A 20,322-nucleotide genomic window follows, 5' to 3' on the forward strand; every position below is an offset into this window, starting at 1 on the left:
CTTATAGCAGTCTTCCACCCAGCACGCTCATTCTTTCCCTTAGGAGGGCACCTCCAGTTCTTCCTCATTGTGTGTGCAGGGAGGGGTAGAGGTCTCAGAACCACGGTGGGCTGCAGTTCTGGTTCACTGCTCCTAAATAGCTGACAATATTATAATCCTAGCAGCCGGGTCCTTGCCGCATGGAAACTGGCAAGGTTACAGTCTCCATGGGCACTGAGCACTAGAACCCAAGCTGCTACCTTTCTAAATGACCTTGGGAAGGCTGCTGAGGCAGCCTTAACTGGTGAGGGAAGTTAAGGAGGAAGTTCCCAGCAGGGGCATCCTAGCTGGCACTAGAATCATGCACCAGTGACGGAGTTGGGCTGCCAGGAGCAGCGCCATGAAGTGGTCCTAGAATGATGATCACCAAGCAGAGGAATGTGAAGCAGTGACAGGCGTTTATTTGATGTATCTATTGTGTGCATCTCAACCTCAGGAGTTAGTCCAGCATCACCCATAAAACAGGGACCGACTGCCAGCCAAATGAATACCCCGGGTCCCATGCTATATGTATACATATGTACCTGCTCATATATAGTATCCAAGGGGTTTAATGTAAAAAAACACCTGGCCAGCTGATCTCCATCATGTGCTTTTTATTTATAATCCTGAGTCTTCTTGGATTCAGAGATGAAATTAGAAAGATTTATGAACATACAAGTCAGTGGGAAACCCCAGAGGACATTGTTTGGAATGTTAATTGAACTGCTCCCCAACACCCTCCCTTCGGGTTCCCTATGCGCCACTAGTCAGTGAATAAACAGAGCTGGGACGGAGAAGGCAGTCACAAGCACTGGAGCAGCTGACCAGCAGGAAGGGTGTGAGGCTCCCTGTGCTTGACTCTAATTAGCACACAAAGCACAGGGTTATAACGCACCAGGGAGTGGAGCCACTCAGCTAGAAGTGCTGCTGAAATTGATAAATGTTCCAACCAAAGGGACTCCTGTATTTCCAGCATGCCCTGCTGCTAGCTGGGTTTGAGAGCAAACTGCTGGGTAGAAAGGGGGTCTGCTCCAGCTGCCACTGAAGTCAATGGTCTTACTGAGCACAGGATCGAGCCCACAGAGAGAAGAGGCCTTTCCTTCTGTGTGTGTCACTCACCTCTGAGCCAAAGCGAGTGCAAAAGGGGCTGGGGAAGATGAAGCTGTGTACCTCGTGGGCCTTCGCTTTTAGATACACTCACTCGGCAGAGTGCAATACCACTGCAATGCAGCGATTATGCCATATGGAATAAGGCTCTGCAGGGGTGGTCACAGGCCCATGGGTGCGTACGTAAAGACTGTACGGTGATGAAGGAGAACGTGCAGACTGAATAGAAACACAGGTCCATGTGAAGTCCCATGTGCTCTCTGAACACTGCTTATTTAGAGGGCTTCATGGAGGAGTCAGAAGCGGCTCTCCTGCCCAGAACACGGCTGTCTCTGGGACTCTGGCTTCCCTTCGCAGTGCCAGGCAAGCTCCTGTCTAAACTTAGTCCAGTGGCTAAGAGGCCTGTTCCTGAATGCCATGCTCAGGATGTTCCTGAGTACCAGAGAGGGGCGGGGGTGGCAGAGGCCAGGCACGGACAGGCCCTTTGTTTGGAGCTGGAGTGCTCAGGCCCCCTCACTATCCGTGGCTTCCAAGCTACTGACCGAGTTACTCTCTCATTTGGCTTGTCCTGCTGCAGGGAGTCAGTGTCTCAGACAGTGGAGAGGCTGACTTAACCTGGCCCTGTGATACACCTCCCCAGAGGGAGACGGTGGTGAGTTCTAACCCCTCCCCTACCTGCTGAACAAAGCGGTGTTTGTGGTAGTGTCTCAGGGAGCTGGACAGGGTCACTGGCTAATGGGTTGTGTTTGCTGGCTCCGTAGGACTCAGCAGAAGGCCACTGACCATGCACTACATCCACCAAGTTCTGTGTAAAAGCAGCTATGCAGAAAAGAAATGACTCTTTGGGCTTTCCTGAGCTCCCTGAACTAGAGCCCAGTGCCCTTGGCTAGGGACTGGTCTGGCCATTACAGACACAGTGAGCTGGGCTCTCCGAGCATCAGGCCTGCACCAGCACTACCCTAGTTCAGTGGTGTTCTGCAGAACTCTGTCTTCTTTCTGCTGGATCAATGGAGACAACAGCATGTCAGTGCACAAGATGTGCTTCCTCCCCTGAGCCTGTTCTCCTTCAACTGGTCATATGGAGAGTTCTCTTGACTATTGGGGACTGTGCAGGTAGCAATTTAACTCCTTAGAGCCCCCATTCACCCAGGCCAAAAGGACCCACGAGCCTGTGTGAATGGGGGCTCTATAGGAAAGTGCTGCCAAGACATTTGCCTCCACTGTCTTCAGCTAAGCCAGGATGGGCTTTCAGGGGAGCTGTTCCTTCCCTTATGGTCAGTTCTGGTCTGGGCCATGTTCCTTTCCACACTCTGGAAGTATCAGATGACGGGTGTCAGTGAGGGACAAAGCAAGGGATGTTTTCAGAGACCTGGAAGAGTCCCTGGGGCCACTGTTTTAATTGGTGACTACACACACAGGAGTTGCTTTTCAGGACCGGCCCAATGGCCCATCTCGTTGCAATCCCTGATGCCAGTAGTGGCCTTGAAAGGTATAAACTCCCTGTTATGTACAGTACTGTACCACAAGGGGGCAGACTTCCTCTGCTGACCCTAGGCTGATGAGCAACTTCTACCCTGCAGTTTGAGGACCAGTGGGTCTAATTGTACAATGTGAGATCGCTGTAGATGCTATTCTTAGTCAGCGTCATAGGAGTTCCTTTTAATCTTCATCCTTTGTGCACAGAGAAGGAAGAACAAGTGCTGGAGCCAGTGCAGCACAGCTATGTGAGGCCAGGGCCCCACCAGGCCAGCACTCAAAATTAACACAGAGTTCGATCTGCAGTTGATTGCTGCATAGCAGAAAGAAGCAAGCAAAGAAGAGTCTTTTTGCCATTGGCTCCAGAATCAGTCTGTCCAAGGGAGGAGGCGGGGCTATGGCTCCATGGCCTTGTTATCAATGCCCACTTTCTTTCTGGGGACCTAATTGTGGTTTAAAAAAAAAAAAAAAAAGGGTGAAAAGGAAGAATATGTCTACATTCTAGTTATCACGTGATGGGAGCAGGATTCATCTCCCAGGTTGTGCCCACACTTATAGTTTGAACCCAGTTTTGCTTGCTTGGGCCTAGAAACTATGATCAGGAACAGGGATTTCTTGTCTGAGAACCATTTGACGGGAGGTGGTGTCTGCTCAGTCTTTATGGTCCCCCATCACCATATCGTGTCTGCACATCTCCTAGTCCTTAATGCATTACAGCTCCTGTGGGGTGTAGGGAAGTGTCCCCATTTTGCAAGTGGGGAACCGAGGCACACAGAGACTAAGTGACTTGCCCAGGAATGGAACTTGTGTCTCAGATCAACCCCTTAAACACAAGGCCACCTTCCCTTCTGTTCACATCTTACTGTGAAAAGTGCAGGTCACAGAAAGAAATTCCTTCCCACCCCAGTCAGAGGAAGCTGCAGGATTCATGCCAGCAACTGCCGTGGTTAGACAGGGCTTTCATAGAATATCAGGGTTGGAAGGGACATCAGGAGGTCATCTAGTTCAACACCCTGCTCAAAGCAGGACCAATTCCCAACTAAATCATCCAGCCAGGGCTTTGTTAAGCCTGACCGTAAAAACCTCTAAGGATGGAGATTCCACCACCTCCCTAGGTAATCCATTCCAATGCTTCACCACCCTCCTAGTGAAATAGTGTTTCCTAATATCCAAACTAGACCTCCCCCATTACTTGAGACTATTACTCCTTGTTCTGTCATCTGGTACCACTGAGAACAGTCTAGATCAGGGGTAGGCAACCTATGGCACACGTGCTGAAGGCAGCACGCGAGCTGATTTTCAGTGGCACTCACACTGCCCGGGTCCTGGCCACCGGTCCAGGGGGTTCTGCATTTTAATTTAATTTTAAATGAAGTTTCTTAAACATTTTGAAACCTTATTTACTTTACATACAATAGTTTAGTTATATATTATAGACTTATAGAAAGAGACCTTCTAAAAAGGTTAAAATGTATTACTGGCACACACACAACCTTAAATTAGAGTGAATAAATGAAGACTCAGCACACCACTTCTGAAAAGTTGCCGACCCCTGGTCTAGATTCATCCTCTTTGGAACACCCTTTCAGGTAGTTGAAAGCAGCTATCAAAACCCCCTCAGTCTTCTCTTCTGCAGACTAAACAATCGCAGTTCCCTCGGCCTCTCCTCATAAGTCATGTGCTCCAGCCCCCAATCATTTTCGTTGCCCTCCGCTGGACTCTTTCCAATTTTTCCACATTCTTCTTGTAGTGTGGGGCCCAAAACTGGACACAGTACTCTAGCTGAGGCCTCACCAATGTCAAATAGAGGGGAATGATCATGTCCCTCGATCTGCTGGCAATGCCCCTACTTATACAGCCCAAAATGCCGTTAGCCTTCTTGGCAACAAGGGCACACTGGTGCCAAAAGGTGAAGAACCCCCAGGCACCTCTTTATAACCCAAGTCCACCACGTAGCACAGATGGGACAGAGCCATGTAACACGCCAAGGCTGTAGCATGACTCAGTCCTGTCTGTGCCTCAAGACTGAGCTGTGTTTTAACCATGGGGGGACCCGTTCCTCCCCAGCCTGACTGAGGTTTGCTGGGGGGGAAGGCTAATTGAACATCCAATCCAGGAGAGCTGAGGAGGTTTGTGAGGAGCCAAGCCCTGCCTCTCTGCTGTAACCTGTGGGACAGCTGGCTGCCTGAGTCCAGTGCCAGAACGCCAGGCAGGGGATCAGACTCCTCTAGAGACAAACTTTTTTTTTTTTACCTTCTTGTGTGATCCCCGGGAGTCGCAGCAGCAGCAGCAGCAATGGATCAGAGCCAGGAGAACCATCAACAGCACAGTACCTGGGGGAGAATCAAGCAATCACGTCCACTTAAGGTCCCTTCCCAGGCTGCTAGCACCAGGGCACCAGCCGTGACTGCTCCTTCTAGAGAGTCAATTGGGCCTGTGTCTCACAGTCCTTCTCCAAGCCTCTGGCAGGATCAAATGTACATGCCTATTGCAGGTGCCCTTCCTGGACTGATGCAATACTCAGAGCAGTAGCACGAATGCCTCCTCCTTACGCCTCGCTGACCCTTGCATGCTCCCTAGTGCTGCTGAGTCACCCAGCTGGCAGCATGCCATGTGTACAGCAGCTGCTGAATTGTGAGCCCTAAGCATAGTTAAAGCCACTGCGCATTGCTAGAGACAGGAGATGTGGAATCCTTGGACTCCAGATCACTAACCAAGGCAGTTGTCATCTCCAGGGTTCCGCAACCCCCAGCAGTAAGTATGGAGGACCAGGAAAACAGCCATTGGCAGAGAGGGCCAGGCGTGAATCCAACATCTCAAGGAGCCAGGTACAGCCTGTCCTACACACACAGCTACACCAGTTTAGTTAAGCTCCTGTGTGGACACTCTTATTGGGGTCCAAGAGGTGGCTTGTTTCTGTTTACCTTAAACCAGTTCCTAACTGATGTAAACTAACCTGAACCAAATCCGGTTTAAACCAAATTAAGAGTGTCCATCCAGCCTTTTACATCTGTTTAATTAAACTGGTTTAAACTGGAACCTAAAAGATGAAACTGCTGATATAAACAAGTTCTGTGAGATTAGGCCCTCAGGCAATAATTCCCACCCATTCCTCCCAGAGCAGACCATTGGGGAGCCCTTTGCAAACCAATGATCTGATCTGGTGCTGGCTGGATGCAGCCTCCCAGAGGAGGCTGGGATGCCAGCTATCTCACACCTCTCCCGCAGGTTTGTGTTGACCTATTTCCTGTTTTAGGGTTTTGATCACCTAGACCCCAAGTCTTGATTGTGTTTGCCTGGGTTCCACGTCCTTCAAACTCATTCATCTGTCAATCTGCACAAAGCACAGCCTGCATGATTGAAGGTGTGGGCGCATGGCATGCGCTGAGTTCCCCAGCTCTACTAATGACATATGTCATGGCCTTTGGGTGAATCTCATGGCCAAGCATTATTGCTCAGAGGGAAACAGCATAAGGAAATGATGCATAGAGATTTAATTCATTCTTAACAACAGCACTGTCCCTCTGTGACCCCTGCCCCACAGCCTCATCCTCTGTGTTACAGCCATGCTAGCAATAGCCATAAGCAGGATAATCCTTAGCACGGTTTCTCTGGCCATACTCACAGGCCTTTTAGTTTTGCTGAGAATCATGCAATAAGCCATCCCTGTGATAGCTTCGCACTATGGCTCAATGAGGTAGGGGAGGGGGAATTTCTGTCTACACTGGACAGAGAAAAAACCATGCTAGGAGGAATAGGTTTAGACACAGCTGTTGGCTGGCCAAGTGGTCATCTGGAGCATCTCCACTGCTGTCTCCCTCCTGTCACTCCTCCCCTTTCTAGCCCTGAATGGTTCATCAGTACCTAGGAGTAATGCAGGTGTCAGCAGTGGGTATGTAGTTGTATGCGTTGTTACACAGTCACATACATGCTGAGGCTTTTGGCCTTCATGTTGGTCCTCTCTGTGCTAGAAAGTACCATGCTGGGACCTGTAACATGGTCGGGGCTAAAATGCAGCTTGGACTTGGGATCAACACTTGTTCTAACTGCATTCTTGAATGATGCTATGCAGATGGACTTGCCTGAACTGTAGTCTGTTGGCTGCCATCTTGGCCAACATATCAGGGACTGAACTGGTGACCTGCAGCAAGCTGCTGCACCTTGAGTTAAAGGTTCCTAACTGTGCTGTAACAGACTCACCTCCTCTGCTGACTGGCTCAGCGGGACCTGTGACAAACACACACCAGGGGTTACAGCAGCACAGTTTGGCCAATGTTTTAAAAACTGGTTCCCTTCTGTCTATTCCCCAGCACAGACCATGTTTTAACTCAGTCTGGTGGCCGGATCCCCAAATACCCCAGATACAGCGCTTCTTTTGGTGGAGATACGAACTTTTTATTGTAATAAGCAGATGATGACCCAATGGCTGGAAGCTAAAGTGAGACAAATTCAGACTAGAAATAAGATGCAGATTTTTAACCGTAAGGGTGATGAGCCATTGGGACAACTTCCCTAGGGATGTGGTGGATTCTCCCTCATGCAAGTCTTTAAATCAACAGTGCGGGTCTTTCTAACAGATCTCTCTAGCTCAAACAGAAGTAGAGGTCTCTGGCTGTGATCTACAGGAGATCAAATTGGCTGATCTAATGGTTCCTTCTGACCTTCAAGTGGATGGACTGTCTTACTGTTTGTACAGTGGTAGCACCTATGCCCCCTAGTCCAGTTGTGCTAGATGGTGCACACGTTACAGACCATCTTTGCCCCCAAAGACTGGAATTTGCTGGAGGCGCCTACTGCAGTAACTCCAGCTGCTTGTGCCCAGCATCTCTAGACGAGTTTAGAACAACCCTACAGACACTGCACAGATAAGGGTTGGATGGAGGGGCTGGGTTTGCAGCACACCCACAAGTATCTCATCTGCCCTGTGTGGGAATAGAGACAGCCCCGGGCCATGGGCTCCTAATCCTATGCCCGTTGCTTGGCCCCACACTTACCAATGAAGAGGAAGAAGATGGCGAAGGCAGCAATGTCCCAGTCTGACTGGAACATCTGTTTGGTTGCCAGTCTGCTCAGGACATCATTGATCTGGTTGTTGAACTCCTCTCCCAAGTTTTGCCCTTCAGATCCCATTTTTGGTTCCTTTTAGAGTTTCCCCTGTGGTCTGATCTACAGAGGAAGAGAGGGAGGATTGGTGCTGCTAATAACCGCTTTACCCCAGCTGAATGGCATTCCCGTCCCCAAATGCTGGAATATCATTGAGAGACACGATTGCCTTGTCCTGAGCTTTGGCTGCGCTGGGCTTTACCCATATTGGCTGCTGGTTCCCTCTGAAACAGGGGGCCATAGGTGCTGCGTACACAATGACTGCAGCAGTTCAGGCTTGCTTCCCTGCCCCACAGGCCACTGATCCTACTGCTCCAGGGCAGGAAGAGACCAGTGCATTCTGCTTGTGGAGTTCCAGCCCCCAGAGTGGGGAGAGGAGGGTCTCACCCAGTCTGCAGCGAGGTAACCAGGGTGAAGTGGTGCTGGGTGGCCACAAAGGGTTAACAAGTAACAGATCACAGCAGAAGTTGCGGAATGTCTGAGGCCTTGGCCACACAAGAAAGTTGCACCATAACCTGCCTAGAAGCAGACTGTCAGGCTGGTGTGACACCCCCTCCCCACACCCAGGACACTCTTGTTGCAGTTTAACAATGTCTAGCCATCCCTTTATCATGCGTGGGTTAGAATGTCCCAGGAGGAGCCAGCTATGAATTTGCTGTGTGTGACCTTACACAAGTCACTTGTCTTTTTGTGCCTCGGGTTCCCCATCTGTAAAACCAGCTTGCTCTGGAAGACACACAGATGCCGCAGTGACGGACGTGTTCTAAGAACCTGCACAGAACAGCCTGGAGAAACTTCAGCGCTGTTTACCAAATGCCTGATGGTTCCCTCCAGCCAGCCAGAGCTGGGAGCACAACACAACATTTCAGACAATACCAGTCGTGCCAGTTAAAGATGCAGGAGCAAAAAGTAAACAAACTCTTGTAACTTTGCAAGGCCTGAGTAAAGCTGAGCCCAGCCGGAGCTCACAGGGTAGTCACTCCTTTGGCTGCACGTAGGCTAAGGAGCCTGGAGGGAATTTCTCACACTCTCCATTATGATGTTTGCAGCAGCACGGGAGCAGTGTGCTAGAGACCCAGGCAGCCTGCAGCATGAGAAACAAAGATGCAGTCATTCATATTTCCCAATCTGAACCAAAAAGCTGGCGATTCCGCATCCTGGAAGCTGCCCCTATTGCGAAACTGAAATACTATCGATTCCATAGCGCTGGGCCGATCCCCTGCAGTACTTGTGTTCAGGGCCGGTGCAAGGAAGTTTCGCACCCTAGGTGAAACTTCCACCTTGCGCCATCCCCCCCCAGCTACGCCCCCCCCCCAGAGGCGCCCCCCCCGCCGCCCCCCCCCCCCCTGGCTCCCGGGGGGGCCCCCCCCCCGCAGCAGCTACGCCCCCTCTACAGCTAACCCCGCCCGGGGAGCCCCCCTCCACAGCAGCTAACCCTGCCCACTGCCGCCACTCCCCCCCGCCCAGGGAGCCCGCCCCAGCTCACCTCCTCCGCTGAGCACGTCCGGCACCGCTCTAATTCTCCTCCCCTCCCAGGCTTGCGGCGCAGATTGGAGGAGACTTAGAGCGGGGACTGTGTGCTCAGCGGAGGAGGCAGAGTGGAGGTGATCTGGGGCGGAGAGCAGTTCCCCTGTGCGTGTCCCCCCCCCATTACTGCGGGCGACCCTCCCTGCGCCCCAGCTCACCTCCACTCCACCTCCTCGCCTGAGTGGGCTTTTAGGCGCCCTCAACCACTAGGCGCCCTAGGCGGCCGCCTAGTTTGCCTAGTGGTTGCACCGGCCCTGCCTGTGTTATCACTCTAAGGGGGTGTGGAAGGGTGAGGGATAGAAGAAAGGAATCCTCCTGTGCTCTGCCACTGCCATGCAGGGAAAACCATATGGTGCAATTTGGGAAACCTGCCCAGATTTCTTAGAGATACGCCCAGCAAGTCTCAAACAAGCCCTTGTAGTTCCCAAGGCTGCAGCCTGACACCAGAGCTGCATTCTCTCTAGTGGGAGACATGACCTGCTACTGCTAGAAACACTCACACCAAATAGCAAACCACCCCTTGTGGGCCAGGGCAGTCCCTGTTCCATTTACTGACTGACCTACAATGTATTGCAGGGAAAGAAACCATTTTCACACCACCAACTCATGAAAGTCTCCTGCTCTGTCCTTTATCGGGGATCTGTCCTGAGCCAGAGGGGGAAAATCCAGAGATAACAAAGCTTAAAGAGGTATGGTACCCTCTGGAAACTATGGATAGTAGAGGGGGAAGGCTGGAAAGCAGAACAGTAGTGCTGACCTAGTGATTAAATACTGAACTGAGGCTCTGCCACAGCCTCCCTATGTGACCTTGGGCAAGTCACTAGCTCGGTCTGTGCCTCAGTTTCCCCACTTGTAAAAAGAGGTCAATTCTGACCTATTACCCAGGGATGATGCGGGGTGTTCCGATACTACGGTGATGTGGGTGTGCATATATGTAGTTACTGTGAATGTTTCCTGTCTTACATTGGCCCCAGTCAGACACAGTGTTAAAGCCACACGCTTTAAGTGCATGGACATGGCTGAGAAAAATGGCAGCTCCCCCATCCCAGGGCAATGCCTTCAGGTAGCAGAATGTCAGTGATGGGGGAAGGAAGGTTAGTTCCTAGTTGCCTATGGCAGCAAACCCCCTGCAGCCTGGCTCGCTGCTTCCAGTTCAGACTGAACAGCCTGCTGAATGTAGGGACAGGACCTGACTGCAGACTTTCCTCCAAACTAGCAGCTGTGGCCAATTTCCCACAGCTCCTGAGAGCTGCCAGCCAGGGGCTCTCCATGCCTCATCCTTTCCCTTGCAAAGCCAGCCTTGATTGAAAACAGGCTCGCAGGTTTTGGCACCCCTCATCCAGGCTTGACACGTCGATTACTTGGCGAGGGCAGAGGTACTAATCTAAGATTCCATAGCACGCCTCAATCCACAGGAGAGCACCCATCAATAACGGAGGGAGGGTGCCACAAAGCCTTCCCATGACAGTCAGCATCACTCAGTGGGGAAATATGGCCGCCATCAGGCTCACTGTTATTTCTGCCTTTTGTTTCTCTTCCCTTCCCCTTTCTCTCCCTCTCTCGCTTCCCTGTCTTCGTGTCTCTCCTCCTCTGCACTCCTCTTCTAGCCATAACATCCAATTCCCCCAGCGCCTTGAGCTTCCCTTCCACTCCTTCCCCTTTTCCAGCTGCTACAATGATCAGCAGTGAATTAGCAAATGCTGACACGTGAAGTGTCATCATTACGCTCCAGAGCTAACACCAGACATGCTGATGACAAAAACATATCCCTGCTGTAGGTGAAACAGACATTGCTTCAGGCTGCTTTCAGACTCAGGAAGACAGCACTGCATCAGTTCACCACTGCCTCATTGTCTGCACGGTGAATGTTACAACCAGGAGGGCTAGAATACCTTTTATATGTCTATAAATGGAAGCTGAATCTGGACTATGCTCTGCTGCCCCAGGGACACGTCCGAGAGGCCAGATCTGGCCTGAGTGTTTGAAGTCACTGCCCTAGTCACTTTCAGATAGTGATGAGTGCTAAGAGGCACCAGAAATAAACCCGGCACAAAGTGCATTCCAGATCACGTGCAGCTGCTGAAAGCCAGAGGCCCTATATGCCGGTGACAAATACATATGCCTGCGCCAAGTGAAACTGCTTCTGGCATTGCCCAGCTGCTGTGAGGCTCAAAGTACAAGCAGAGTGGGGTTCTATCCTCCCTGCTGAAAGCTTGCTGGGTAGCACTTGCTTCCCCTTCTAGCACTGTTGCATGGAGCTGCCGTGAGAGAGATCCAGCGCTCCACTCCAGAGGAGGCTGCATTTCAGCATAGGGGAAGGGACTGTTCTCTGTATGCTGATGAGCCTGGGGGAGCCGCGTGAGCCCTCTGTTAGCAGTTCCAGTCTTTGGTTCCATGAAGGAGAAGCTCAGCTTGCAGGTACAAATATAATTTGGTCTCTAGCCCTTTTTCCTTGGGAAGCTCCTTGAAAACATGACTGACTGTGATGGCAGAAAGGAAACAGGAGCTGGGCTCTGCTTCCACAGCCAGCAACCGAGCAGAGAGGAGTGGGGGAATCTAAAGATCCCCCATATACACACACAGTTTGGGGTGGTCTCCCCAGAACCATTTCACTGGCCCTCCCCTCAGCCCGGCCCTGTCTGCAGCAGGGGGTGGTGGGCAGCAATCAGGTTTGCAGGCAGGGGGGTAGTTGGTTCTCAGGCCCAGCCAAAGACCCCAGGCCAGCCCTGCTTAGCAGCATTTCCAAGCCTCTGGGAGGCTGGGATCAAGCAGCTGCTGCTCTCACTGCGTTACCATTGTGACCGCAGGGGGTCGCTCCTCCTTGTCCCCAGCCAGCCTCACTGGCAGCGCGTAAGGGACGCCCCGCCGAGTTCTTCCATCTCCCTTCCCGGGGCTGTTCCAGCAGGGGCTGCTGGGCTCCAGCTCCTGCAGCTGGGAGTCCTGTAGGCACTGCTGCCACCTCTCTCCCCACGCACTGCCAGGCTGGGGCGTCACAAGCCAGAATGACGAGGGAGCCTGGAGACCTGCTCCTCCTGCCAAGGGAGACCTCCCATCCCTGGGGAGACCACCAGTCAGGGGAGACCTGTCTGCCAAAAGAGCACCGGTTCCCTAACCAGCCAACCACCCAGGCCGCTCATGATGTACTTCCCGCCTGGCCATGGGGTGGCCCACCTGCCACAACCACTGTATGAGGGCTAGCTGCCAGGGCACGGAGCCAGATCTCTGTGGGAAGCAGAGGATGGACCAGGAGGGTCTGAGCGGCTCCACTTATGTGCACCCAGCTAACCAGCCTGGCACATTTTTGGATGTGGCCCCTACTTGTGGGCACCTCAGGGCTGGGGGTCCTGACCCGAAGGCCTACGCCAGCAGAACCTCCTTGGAGCAGTGAGATCCTGCCAGGGGTTCCTAACTCCCCAGGGACAGAGCGCCGTACAGCTCTGGAGCACCCTGCAATCCCACCATGCTCTGAGGCTCTGGCCATTGCAACCCCCGGCACTTCCTCCCCGCTGGGCCCTGCAGTGGCTGCCACAGAGAGAACCCCCTGGAAGAGGTTCCCTCATTTCCTTTAGCAGCCCCAGCCCTCTCAGTGCCCGCCCTCGTACCTGCCTTGACCCTATCCCTGGGCGCACCACCACAGCCTCTTGGCTGGCCCTAGCCCTTGCCCCTGGGGATCTGCAACCCCCGAGTGGGCTGTGGGAGCCGGCTCCTGGTGAGCAGAGAGCTCCCAGAACGAGGAAGTAACTTCAGTTCCCCAAACTCGCCTCTGAGACAGACCCAGAACTGCAGCCCTGGCTGAGCAGCACAACCCCCGGGGCACAAATAACCCCCCTTCCCTGAAAGGGCAGCTTCCTGAGCGGAATGTTTACCTTGGGACCCTCTTCGAGCGCTTCTTCCAGCCGCTCTCCTCTCTGCAGCAAGCTGCGCTCCCTGGGCTCCACTTCCTGGTTCCTTCTGGTGCCAGCTGCACAAGGATGTTGATTGGCATCCACCTGAGTCCAAGGAGTGGCAGACACACCTCCAGCATCCTCCCCCTTTGGGGAAGGAAAGGCTTGCGGGGGAGGGGGGTAGCGTAGGCTGCTTGTTTTGCTTCGTCCTGGCAGCATCCACCTGCTGAGGGCTGCTGTTGGCAGAGCTTTCATGGAGATCCCCCTCTGCACCTTGCAACCGGGGTTGGCCCGGGGCTTCAGAAGCCCTTATACCATGGTTTGGGGAGCAGTGGCTTGTGGGTTGTTTGAAAACACCAGGCTCTGCTCTGTCAGACTGGGGCAGTGCCGGACTTGTAGCTTCCCATCCGTTGTAGATTGCCCTGGTTCAGCTGAGCTAAAGTCCTCATCCCACAGGCTGTGACCAACTGTTACAGCCGATGCTTGTGGGAGGCATGCGACAGCTGCTGTCTGAGGACACAAGGTGATGTATGGGCCCTGCAGGCTCACAGAGCTCCAAGCAATCAATGGCTTCTTGCACTAGTGTCCCATGGCCCCAGCCAGGCAAAGGGGGGAAGATTTCCGGAGATTGTTCCTCTGCTGAAGCAGCGTCGCAGAAGCGGGATGTTATGGCCCAGAGTTAACAAGGCTGCAGGATGGAGGCCTCCCACTGCTAGGCTAGCTCATGGACAGCTCCCTTTTCACTCATAACGCCACTTATTTCTCAGTCACTTTCTTCCCTTGCCCTGCAGCACAGCACCCAGCCTGGGACATCTGAAATGCTGCTTGCAGAGCGTGCTGTAGGCACCAAGCCCGCCACAGGGGTGAAGGTGGGAGGCCAGCGACAGAGAGCCCTGAGAGACACCAACAGAGAGGGACCTGGGAGAGGAGAAGCCAGGCAGGGAGAGGCAACCAAACTAAAAGGGGGGAACAATCAACAGGCTGCAGAGCGAGTGAGGGAGATGCGGACAGAGTCTGGGTCCCGGGCTCCACCCTGAAGAGGTCGCTGTGGACCTTGGGGAGCAGTCTGAGTGGGGTGGAGAGAGCAGAAGCCAGACTGGAGGGTCCCAGAGGGACATATCAACAGCACCGTCACTTAAGAAACCCATTAAAGGGAAGGAAAACAGCTTGGGTGGGAGCTGCACCCTGGAGGAAAGGAAGCCACAGAGCTGACCCCCCTCATTGTCCTGGGCACAGGAGGAAGGAAGCAGTGATGCAAGGCTAGGATGGAGCAATGACTGGCTCTTATGCATCCTCTGCCCCCCTTAACAGGAACTGTCCCACTGAGCAGCTCTCTGCCCCTCTCCCCGGGTGCTCTTGATGCCCTGACTTGCAGGCTCCCTGGAGGCCCGCACAGTTGGTAGCGCCCCAGGAGAACAGCTGATCAGACTGGAGAGACGCTGGAGCCGAGTGGACCCGGCCCGCAGTCAAATAGATGCAGGACAGGCCAAGGCAGCTGATGGGTGTGGGCTGAGCTTTGGGGGTGTGACAGCTCATCAAGCGAGGCACATGGAAGTGCAGGGAATCCGTCACACCAGGCAATCAGGCTGCTTCTTCAGGAGCCAAAATATGGGTTTAGCAGCGTAACTTCCAGACAGAACGGTTGTCCTGAGTGTCCAGCGGACTCGGCTGAATAACAAAAACATAGATTCACCCAGAGATGCAACTAAACAGTTGGCTTCTCCATGCTGCTGCTTGCAGGGGTGTGTTATTTGTGGGTAGCCAGGTGGCCAGTGGGCAGTTGAGAAAATGTTTCTGAATTGCAGAGATTTCACCGCATTTTAAAATTCTTCCAGGAAAAAAAAATCATCCCAGAAATATGTTGCTCTATTTGTCACCTAAAGTAGGGTGCTGGGTGGGCCAGTGGTTAGGTCACTCCTTTGGACTACAGGAGACGAAGGGTCAATTCCTGCTTTGCCACAGACTCTGAAACAGCGTGACTTTGGCCAAGTCCCTTGGTTGCTCTGTGCCTCAGTTTCCCCCTCTGTACAATGGGGATAATAGCAGTGCCCTACCTCAAAGTGGTGGCATGAGGATAAATACATTAAAAATCATGACTGATGCTATGGTGATGGCCAGATCCGTACAAGAGGCAGAGCACCTCACATATGTTAATGAGTTGATTCTCAAATCCTTGTGAGGGAGCTTCCTATTAACCCCTCCCTCTTTTGCAGAAACGGAGGCACAGTGCAGGTAGGGGAGCTAGCCGAGGTGGAGCTGGGAACTGAAGCCAGGCAACTGAGGTGATGCAATGTCAGTGGCTGGAAAGGATTTGAAAGCTGTTGTAAAGGAAGCACATTTGGCAACGGGCGGGCTGTGGGGAGGTGACTGATGGTGCAGCCCCCGGTGGGCACTGAGGCCGGCCTGGAGGGGGAGATTGCATTAACTTTGTTGACAACAGGAAATTCTTCTCCGTTCTCAATTGCCCAGTCATTGCTGCACAGCTCCGAGGATTAATCCTGTCAAATTGGAAAGCAGGTGCACATGGCAGCGAAGTCCAGTGTGATGGGGATGGTTTGATGACCCATTTTCACAGGGCTGACAGGTACATGGCTCAGCCCTATTCCTGCCCCAGGCAGCTCAAGGGAACTCAGGTGATTCTGCAGCCATGAGGCCAGAAGGCAGGCCGTGAGAAAATGGAATTGGCTGGAGTGGGGCAGGCAGCCTCGGGAAGTCATTTCTCAGGTACATTGGCTACTGGAGAGATCAGCTAACCAGCTGTATGGATGTCACGCTGGCTGGGAAAAGCTAAGTGAGATTACTCCTGCATCATAGGCTTCCCGGTGTGAGAGAAAATGAACGAGAGAAGCAACAGATAGAAAGGAAATGGCCTGGAGTGGGAGGAGAGAGGCAAAGCCTTGATGACGGGGACAGCAGTTTGCAGATGGCCAGGGATTTTTATAAGGATTTTTGAATGCAAAGAGCAAAGTGAATTCTGATGTGTAACAAAGGTACAGTTGGCCTGTGGAACACTCTGCCACAGGATCTCAGTGAGACCAAGAGATTAGCAGGATTCAGAAAAGGATTGGACGTTTCTGTGGACATCCAGAGTAAATTCCGAACATAAAGAAGGAGTTCTGGACAGGATACAAACCCTCCAGCTTCAGGGCATGAGCTACACTCTAGCAATTATGGATCAGGAGGGAACTTTCCATGGGGGTAGGGTGATCCCATAGCTGCTACTGCAGGGTTTATTGCACCTTCCCCTGAATCATCTGGTAATGGCCACAGCAGAGCCAGGATACTGGGCTAGATGAACCCCAGGTCTACTCCCATCTGGCAGTGCCTGCATTCACATAACAAACAGTCAGTACAGACTGAGTGTCCTTGCAGCCAGCTTCTAATTAACCACACGTAGACCTGTGCCCTTCCGAATGCGTACACAGAAATTAACTCCTGAACAACAGAGATTGGGGATCAGCCCTCTTGGGGGCCGCGCTTTATACACAGAGGTTTATTAGAAGCACTGCTTAGCAGCTTCCTCAGGACAGCACCCCATCTGCCAGCTGGGACGCTGGCAGGGTGAGCATCCCCACAGCAGCACCTTCCCAGTGCAGACCACGTGGGATGCTAGCTCCTGATCATGCATGGGAACGTTTTGTGTGCTGCCGGTACAAGCACACCCAGATATCCTCAGCTTAGCTAAGATGTTGGGATGTGTCCGTGAAAGGGACTGGTACGTAAGTGATCTGCCTTGGCACTCAGCTCAAAGAAACCTTGTTCTGATTGCTCGCCTTGTAACCTCACTAAGGTGTCCTGGTGGCCTGGCTCCCTCCGGTGCGATAGTAGAGGGGAGAGAGGGAACCCGTGAAGAGCCGTCTGATGTTCTCCATAACAAGTGGGATCCCAGAGGTTGGTCTCCAGTAGATGGCCCCATTGCACCACACTTACCAACCCTGGCAGACTGGGCAGCGTGCACGGCATTGTATGCACCCTGATGCCCCACTCTGCTCTGGCTAAATGGATTTGTCATCACTCTGTTGCCCTGCCACCTTCCCTCTCTCGTCTCACCTGGCCCCTGTTGTCAGGAACTAATTCCTCCCTCCTTGCCCTTCTTCCGAGCCGGAACCACGTCCCCTTCTCGCTGGGTTCGTCTCAGCTCCGGCGTGCTGAGCCTGGGTGGGATGAAGAAGCTTGTGTCCAGCTGGTGCTAGGGCAGGGCCGTGGGACACGTGGATCGAGTGCCTGTGAAGCACGCGGAGTCCCATGGTACGTTTGGAGAGTCAGTGTGTCCCAGGGACATGGCCCTCAGCTGGGCCTCAGGAGACTTTGCTCCTGGCTCTGCCGCACCCTCGGGTAAGTGCCTTCCCCACTGGGCCTATGTTTTCACCTCACACTCTAAACAGACAAAGGGGGAAAGCTCTCCAGGGCAGGGACTGGCTCTTGCTATGTGTGTGTTTAGCTCCAGCACTCAGGGAGGGGCCCTGCTCTCGGTTGAGGCCTGCTAGGTATCGTTGTGATTTAACAAAGTCTGCCTGGAGCACGACCCATGTGTGGGTCTGATACGTAGGACTGTGCTATGTCGGGGGGCACCCCAGCTGGGGGGACTCAAATCGACTGTGTGGAGCATCAGCAGCAGGGTTCGAATGTGGTTAGCAACCAAAGCAGCTGACGGTGTTTCCCTCCTGACAGTAGCCTGGTGCCTGGCTGTCTTCCTGTAACCAGTTTAACAAGCTGATTTCCACTCTGGCCAGGACCCTCTGATCTGCTTGGCGTAACCAGTTCAGCTGGTCTTGCTCCTGCTCAGTTCATGGTGCAATAGGGCATCCCACAATGCTCTGGACTCTATCTCATGCTGGGGCACTATAGCAGAGCTGCTCAGATTTCCCCACAATGCACTGATACAAGCCTGGTTACACTGCACAGGAGGTGGGGAGACACAAAGTCTAGTCTATATAGCAGGGATAGGCAACTTTAAGGTAGTAGAGGGCCACAAGATCATGAAAACTCTTTGGTGAACCAGGAGTGGTGATATAGGGGTGTGATGGGGGGAGGGAAGAGTGTCAGGTCCTGCCCTCGGGTGGGTGGGAGACACTGCTGGATCGCCAACTCTGAGCTGGTCTGGGGCAGGCCAAATAAAATAACCTGGCAGCCTGGATGTGGCCCCCGGGCTGCCAGTTGCCCATCCCTGCTATATAGGACCTTATACGGCGCTCATCATTGTAGAATCTGAACGTCTTCCAGTAGTTCATTAAATAACATGCCTACACATCTGTCCCATGTTGTGTGTTCTCTCATCATCTCCCCAGCGGATTCTCTCGGCTATCTGGTTCATCCTGGCATTGGGAGATGCTTCAGCCCCCGTGAGCATATCTAGCAGAGAAAGCAGCCTTGGACACACTAATCACAGAAATGATTCAGAAAAACCTGCCATCCCACAGATTTCCAGGCCAGTATCACCTGGGTCCATTCAATGCAGAGAACATGAAAAGTAGAGATTGGGGCTGATGCTGGGACATCCAGAGCTGGTCAATGGATCAGTGCTAAATTCCAAGGAGAGAACAATGCTGCAGCGGTGGGTGTGTTCCTCCTCAGGCCTGCTGGACCAGACGGCTTACAGACACAAGGCATAGAAAGTGGAAGGAGCTCCTACCTCTGCAGATAGTTTGTCCATGTCTCACTGCTGTAGCGTCCTTCATGAAGCCAGCAGAGAGCGTTTGGGTCTTTGGGGGCCCGGTCATGCTTTTGCCCAGCATTTCCCATCGGGCATTGCAGCTTGTCCCCAGGTACAATGCTGCTATCTGAATACAGTGAATGGCTGATCCATTTGTGTGACTCCAAGTCCCCCAGCCAGAATAAACCATGAATGGATGTGCTGGATGCAGCTGATCTTCTCTGGAGGCTGCTGCTGGCCTCTCTTTCTCTGACTCTGTTTTGCCTCCTTCATGTCACTGAATCTCTCTCTTTTCCTAGTCCCTCAGGAACTGGATAGCACCCCTTCAGTGCCTTCTGTGCAAGGATCTCAAAGCGCTGCGCAGACATTAGCGAATTCAGCCTCACCACGCCCTGGGAGGCAGGTAAAGTTTCCCCGATTTGACAGCTGTGGACACCAAAGCACAGACAGTACCTTGCCTAAAGTCACAGAGCGAGTTAGCCACCGAGCCGGGAATAAAACTCCCGCTCTCCTGACTGCAAGTCCTCTGCGCTAAGACATCCTGCTTTCCTGAAAAGTCACCTGAGCCGTTTCCTCCTTTTGCTGCTAGACAGAACAAAGAACCAGTTCCTAATAAAGTCTTTACAGGAAAGATCATTTGGATCCGCAGGTGGCCTGGGCAAGATTACAAGAGTTTGCCGCACCGCCCTCAATCAGCGTGAGGCCAGGGAAATGGGCAGCAACCGCGTTTGCTCTGCCTGGGAGGTGTCAGCTTGAAATCTATCCATTGCACAGTTTCATCCTGTAGATTTAAAGAGTTGTTCAAAAAGCCATTGTTGGTTGGAGATGTTCCATCTACAACACTTACAGCGAGAGGCCTTAATTTAAACCCCTGTTGGTGGGCTCCATATACACCAGCCCCACTGGAAACCTCAGACTTTGTGTGTTGAGTGAAACCTCCTGATGTGGTTTAAAGAGCTTTATTACAGCAGCCGGAGGCAGGCTGATTCCCTGTCTCCAGAGAAAGGTCGTAAGGACAAGGCACTTTCTTTACAGCACGTGTACAGCGGGAGAGTGACTCAGCAGCCACAGTGGGGACTGGAGCGATGCACTGGGAAGCAGTGAAAGCGTATTACAATTAGCAGCATCAGAAGGGAAACTAAGTCACTGGTCTCTGCTAGGGAAGGTGAGTGGGGAAGAGGGCCGTGTGCAGTTGTGATGTCTGTGCCACCTCTTCATGACTCTGAGAAAGCAATTCAAGTCCCAGCAGCCCTGGGAGCCAGTTCCTTCTCCGTCAGGTCTCCAGTCAACAGGAGTATGGGGACATCTATCTACCACAGCACTGAGTCTCAGAGCGCAGGTCAATGGACTTGGGCTCATATGGGTCGGGTGCTGGGTTGAAAATAGCAGTGTAGACGATACTGCTTGGCCTGGAGCACAGGCTCTGAGGCTGTCCCCCATTGTCGGGGTGCAGAGCCTGGGCTCCATCCCAAGACCAATGTCTACTTGGCTCTTAGCAGCCCCATGAGCCCAAGTCAAGTGACCCAAGCTCTGAGACTCTGCCCCAAGGGT

The 20,322-nt window shown here is 52.8% G+C and overlaps 1 protein-coding gene and 1 long non-coding RNA gene across 4 annotated transcripts in view; one reads left to right on the forward strand and one right to left on the reverse strand.

Annotated features, from left to right (window-relative positions):
- Positions 1-620: 620 nt before the first annotated feature.
- On the reverse strand, positions 621-14,248 carry LOC117884327. Its single transcript, XR_004647546.1, has 4 exons — positions 13,101-14,248; positions 7,599-7,770; positions 4,858-4,937; positions 621-3,047 (listed from the first exon to the last, which is right to left on the reverse strand). It is a non-coding gene; the product is annotated as an uncharacterized LOC117884327 (long non-coding RNA).
- SEPTIN12 (septin 12) overlaps positions 11,343-20,322 on the forward strand; it is a 212,521-nt gene continuing 203,541 nt past the window's right edge. For all 3 annotated transcript variants that reach the window (XM_034784641.1, XM_034784642.1, XM_034784643.1), the window contains exon 1: positions 11,343-11,652. The gene's annotated coding sequence lies outside the window, so the exon portion shown is untranslated. The remainder of the gene's footprint in view (positions 11,653-20,322) is intronic.

Source organism: Trachemys scripta, chromosome 10 (assembly GCF_013100865.1).
Source record: "Trachemys scripta elegans isolate TJP31775 chromosome 10, CAS_Tse_1.0, whole genome shotgun sequence".
Taxonomy (NCBI): domain Eukaryota; kingdom Metazoa; phylum Chordata; order Testudines; family Emydidae; genus Trachemys; species Trachemys scripta.